The sequence below is a fragment of the Rhinolophus ferrumequinum genome, chromosome 5, assembly GCF_004115265.2.
Source record: "Rhinolophus ferrumequinum isolate MPI-CBG mRhiFer1 chromosome 5, mRhiFer1_v1.p, whole genome shotgun sequence".
In the NCBI taxonomy this organism is placed as follows: domain Eukaryota; kingdom Metazoa; phylum Chordata; class Mammalia; order Chiroptera; family Rhinolophidae; genus Rhinolophus; species Rhinolophus ferrumequinum.
In genome coordinates this window covers 4,756,571-4,762,931 of record NC_046288.1, presented here as the reverse complement: position 1 = coordinate 4,762,931, position 6,361 = coordinate 4,756,571, and positions in this window count along the sequence as shown.

The following is a 6,361-nucleotide window of genomic DNA, read 5'->3' as shown; positions in this document are numbered from 1 at the left end:
TTTGATTCTCATTGTTTTCAGGCAGGTGTTTGGCCCCTTCTTGCCAGGCAGTCTGGCATTTTGTCTCTCTCTTTTTTTTTTTTTTTAATCGGGAAACATATTTTAACATCTGCAAGTCATTTGTAACCAAGCGATCAGCGTCAGGTTTTCATGTATCTTCTGCCATTCTTTAACCCATAACAAATATATTGATTTACCATGACAAACTTCCCAAAGTTTCTCTCCTTAGCAGTGACTTACAACAAGTTTACTAAACAAATGCAATCTTGCTGCTCTCTGCTTGAGCTGGGAAAAATGTTCTCCGTTTTGTTGTCCATATAATATTATTAAATTTGGAACCCAAAGACTTATTTCACAGGAAGAGCCACTACCAATTTGCATAGAGAAATAATTTTTAAATGGTCTTCTATTGTAGGTTTATTATATTTTCAAACACTGTAAAAACAAACAAACAAACAAACAAACCATAAAATTTGCATTTTGAAAAATTATAAAAACTTATAAAATTTCTCTCTGGTATGTGTCTAACAAATTTTCTTGCATATAGTCATGCACCACATAACAATGTGTTTTGGTCTGAGGGACCACATATACAAGGGTAGTCTCATGAGATTATAATGAAGTTGAAAAATTCCTATTGCCTTGAGAGGCTGTAGCCTTGCTAATGTTGTAGCACAATGCATTCCTCGTGTATCTGTGATGCTATTGTAAACAAACCTACCGTGCTGCCAGTCGTATAAAAGCGTAGACATACCATTACAGTAGTAGGCTGCACCATCTAGGTGTCAGTGCACTCTATGATGTTTGCACAATGACAAAATTGCCTAACAATGTATTTCTCAGAACGTAGCCCCATCAGTAAGTGGCACATGACTGTAAACTAATAAAGTCAGGTAAAATGATGGAAGCAAGATGAACTCTTCCAAGCCAGCCCATTGGGAAGAGGGAACATGGACACCAAAGCTCTTACTGAACAGTAGGACAATTTTCTGTTAAGCGCAACACTTCACACAATCTGCATCCAAATGTGTCATAGTTTCAAGGTAGAGTTAAAGGTCATGGCAGATGAGAAAAAAGGAAATGGAAAATAAGTATCAGCGAAGGACAACTGACATGTAAGTAGTGAGAGCTGAAGCAAAGTAAAGAAAGGCAAGAAAAGAAATGTGAGGCAGAGAAGTAGACAAAGAAGATTCAAGTATTAGAGGATCAAGTATGTAGACATATGTCTTTTTACTCAGTGTCTTGAAAAGGCCAAGCATTAAGAGGTGAGTAAAACAAAAATAGGAGACAGAGAGAATACTTAAGTCAGACGTGAAAGATGGTCAAAATATGTCAATGGCTAATGTCTGGAATAATGAGAAAGACTCATCAAACTATTAGTGTTAGGAGGGAGGGGACCTGATACAAGGCATCCAAACTGTGACATGGGAACCATGTACTTCAAGGTCAGAGGCAACAGAAAGTAGATGGTCTACCTGGGTATCACTTAGCTGAAGATAAGCCCAGAACCACAAGTTCTTGGTTAGTTTAACTTATATATTTAAGTAGCGCTTCTGGTATCCCCCCAAAGACTTTGTTTTTTGCTTAATGATTTCTTTCACTGCTTGCAGGACCTCTTAACTCAATTAGTGTGTGCACAAATTCCTTCAACTCCCTTTTCAATTTGGCTTTAGATAGAGAAAGGGAACACGAGGACAATGAAAAGGGGGTTCTAAGTCACTTAAGAGTACAGATAATGAATATCCTTTGAAGTCCCCCATGAAGCAGAACATGTTTATGCCTACAGGTAACCAACTTAATCTCTTGAATGTTTGACTATGCTATAACTGAATTTGCAATGCATTGGAAGAGTGTGATTATTATCTCGTCTCACTTTTCCTGGTCATCTTAACTGTAAATAAACACAGAATCAGCTGCTGGTATTAACCACTCTTTCTTGAGTGGTTGTAAGTACAATATTTCCAAATGCCCTGGACTAAACTGGAACATTGTAAATGTTTATGATGAGAATTTGTCATTTTTAATTACTCAAAACATACAATTGTAAAATGCCTAATACCATGCTTATAAAAACCCAAATTCATGAGTTAAATTATTAAAACCTTCTCCCTCTCTCAATATTAATATCTATCTATCTATCTATCTATCTATCTATCTATCTATCTAATCTATTTATATAATTAAGCCAAACTGCTTTTTTCCCTAATTGGACCAGACCAATAGTATTATATAGAATTCTGGCCAAGAAATAGTCTGTCACAGCACTTTTGTTAACAATGCCAAATATTCTTGCCCAAGGGAGGGAAGAATGCTTTCCAGACGTAATCTTTCTACAGTATAATGAAGCTGAAATTGTTCCTTTTGTGTCATGATAGTATCAAAAGCAAGAAAGCATCTGATTTCATCCATCTTGACAAACCAAAGGTGCTACTTATACTTCTTTTATATTTTTGAAGTACTGATCTATTTCACTTCGTCAGAGCTATCTCAATGGGTGCAGAACAGTCATATAGAGGTGTCATGATTCCTAATGGTCACACCACCTACTGTTGAAAAATATGTGGACCCTCCAGCTCTTAGAACAAGATGAACGAGGGCTCTTTTGATATGTCCCAGACATTTTGTTTCTCTGTAGTTTCTAATAGAGAGGAAGGGTGAGGGTTAGGGAGGAACTGTAAATTATAAATCATAGGAATCCGTTTGGAGTCTCATATTTAAACTTGGTATAATGAATGCAACATTTTTCTATGGACCAAGTTTTTGTAGCATTAAAGCTTATATATTAAGAATTATTTGAAACATCTCTGTTTCTCAGTTCATTTCCAGTGTCTCTGTTTTGGTATAAGGAAAGACAGCAGATTGTGTTCACTTATAGTGTGTGAAAATTTCTACAACAAAACGGGTCAAGAATTGCCTTCTGTCGATTCCAACAAAAGGTCATTCACCAAATTTCATTCTCACCTGAGCCAGGATTTGCTTATCTTTGCTTATGATTCTGCCCAAACTGGAAACTGGATTGTGCTGCCCAGGCTCATCCGAGGTTGAAGCTAAATTCTAATTCCTGTCCACTGGTTGTTAATTGAATAATCAGGCATGAATTCATTCTTGCCAAGACACTGGGGGACAGAAAGCAAAGAAGAGCATAGGAGGAAAAATAGAGGAAATCATTATAAAACTTGTTTTAACTTTAAGTCATAAACACCTGGTTCTGAAAGAAATATTGAGGAAATAACGTGAACATACATTTGCAGTAAAAGTTAAGTGATAGAGTTTGTCAGGACTGTCCAGATGCTTTGGGGATGGCTTTCTATCTTCTTCTGCCCTCACCGATTTCTCTCATCTCAAAACTCAGCAGGACCTCAGAATTGTGTGCACTTATGGCAGTTTATATTGCTTTTAGTTTTTCAATTCTTAACACATGTAAACAGTTAAATACTAGCTCTATCTGCCCTGCAAAACTATAAGCTCAGTGAGTAAGAAACACTTTCTGTTTAATGTTGTTTCCTGCAGAGCAAAGCACAGGACTCTGCACATTCAATGCGAAAAAGAAAAAAGAAAGAAATGAAAAGAGGAAAAAAAAAAACACTCCCCATTCAATGAGAATGGGGAAAACAGTGATTCAAGCTATCAAAAATCTTAAGAATGAAAATAATAAATAAGAGCATCTTTTTATCAAGATGTCCGATGTTAGTACAAGGAGAAGGAACCAAAATCATAGCCCCTCTGTCTGTGTTTCTTTTAGGCCAGTTATGTATTCTCTTTGCAACATTATACTTTTCCTTCCTCTTCACACATGACTTTTTTCTTCTTTTTCTGGTTTTTTATTTTGATATAATTTTATATGTAATTAGAGGTTGTAAATATGGTCCCAAGAACTTCTGAATACCCTTTACCAAGAATATCACTTATCGATTACATTTTACCCCATTTGTTTTATCATTTGCCACCTTCCCCTCTTCTATCTCTCAGGAGGGACATTTGAAAGTAAAGAGCAGACATATCGTGGTGACTCCTAAATATGTCAGTGTATATTCTCTAGAACAGGGAAATTCTTCTACATGTGCACATCTCTGTACACAATATAAATATCACAATTAGGAAATACAACACTGGCACAATAATATTATTTGATCCATAATCCATATACAATTTGTATCAATTGACCTGATCATGTCCTTTCCAGGACTACTTTTCTCTGTCCTGGATCCAACTCAGGGTGATGAATTCCATTTAGTTGTCACATCATTTTAGTCTCCTTTTTCTGGAGCCATTCCCCAGTCTGTCTCTGTTTTTCATGTCCTTGCCATTTTTGAAGAGTACAGGCCAGTTATTTAATAAAATATCCATCAATGTATGTTTATCTGATGAATAGATTCAATGTTATGAATTTTTGGTAGTAATAACAGAGAAATGATCTTGTATCCTTCTTAGTGCCATCACATAAGGAGGCACATCACGTATATTGTCCCGTTATTGGTGATGTTAGCTTGGATTATTTGGTTACGGGATGACTGTCAGGTTTCGCCTCACATGTAGCTTTTTAGGGGTCTTAATTAGAGAATGTAAATTATAAAGATATAGTTGAAAGAATCAATAATTATGAAGGACAGTGTGGAAGATAAGTAAGTCATTTCATCCTTTTAAACGCTCTAAAATTGACACTTGCTTAAAACCATCCATAAGAAAACTGTATATCTGGGCCAAAATAGGCTGTTTATGTATAGGATTGCTTTACATGACTGCATTTGGTTTGGTGTCATTGGGCTCTTTTGTATAATAAAGAATTTGTCTGATCTTTGTCCTATGTTCCTGACACAGAGCTTCTAAAACCCCTGAAATTTCCCAAGGGATAGAAGTGTCTTTATTATTCATGACTCCCCTGGATCATTTTTAGTTTATGCTAATGAGATGGCTCAGGATGAGGGCTGGTCACCAGAAAGACCAACCATGTGATTAGAGACTTGGGGCTTTAAGGCAACCAACCTTCAAGGAGGGAGCAACGGGGTATGGATTGAGTTGTCAATCATGCTTGTGTAATGAGACCTCAATGAAAACTCTGGACACTGAGGTTCAGTAGTGCTTCCTGGTTGGTGAACACATCAATGTGCTAGCAGGGTGACCAACCCAAATTCCACAGGGAAGGTTTGTATTCAAGACCCTCTTAGACCTTGCCTCAGGTGATCATTCATTTGGCTGGTCCTGATTTGTACCCTTCATATTAAAAGTGGAATCATTAGTATAGTGCTTTTCTGAGTTCTGACAGTTCTAGTGAATTATCACACCTGATGGGGGACATGGGAACCTCCTGTATTTTCCAGTTGGACAAAAGTGCAGGTGTCCTGAAGATGGCACTTGTGGCTGACATTTGAAGTGAGGGCAGTCTTGTGTACTCTGTCCTTTAACTGGAGTGTCTGTGCTAACTCCCACTGGTTAGCCCTAGAATTGAATGACAATATAACAGTTGATGCCAGAAGAGGTTCTTATATAGTGGGACACCACATAAGTTTATCATGATACTTGAATTTTATAACAAACTTTCAGTTATGAATGTATATATATATATATATATATATATATGAATGAGTATATACACATATATAGTCAATTATGATTATATATGCATATAAAATAAATTATGTAAACATGTAAAAATGGATTATAAATATAATCCATAAATGAAACTTTAAATGAAAAACTAAAATTGGAATTTTAAACAAAAAAATAAAATTGTTACCGAATAGTTTCATTTCTTAATTTAGTGCAAACACTGATCCAAGGTTACAATAAAAAATTCTGATCTTCCATGTTTACTTGTAATGAAGTGCCAAATATTAACCTAAATGAAAACTACAGTTGGTCTTGCCATTTTATTTGAGGAAACTGATAAGTGATTGGTAGGAATTATTCCAAGGAATGACTGTGTAAGTTTATTCAACCATGATTTGCTTTGGCTGGATTGTACTCATGCATGCTAGATAATAATCAGTGTTCTACCAAATGAGAAAGCTTCACGGTGGAGGAAGGAAGTAGGCCCTTCTACACTCTTTTCCCATTTTAGGTCAATATGTGAGCATTTAAAAAAGTTGTGCAAAGATTTCTAGGGATGGGAAAAACTCAAGTGATTCAAAGTTTGCTGCCGTATCTTTGGTAAGGATTATACTCAAACCACCTCAGGAAAATGTCAGCTTGTAGTTAAAATAAAAAGGGTAGTGATACCTGGAATTAGCCACTTACTCCTCCTCGCTCAGCCTTTGCTGCTGACCAGGTAACCCAGAACTGAGCTCTTTGCTCACACTCCTCTCTGGAACATGAGGCAGAGAGAGCAGCCAAGGGGGGCCATCAGGAAAAATACAGAGGCGGG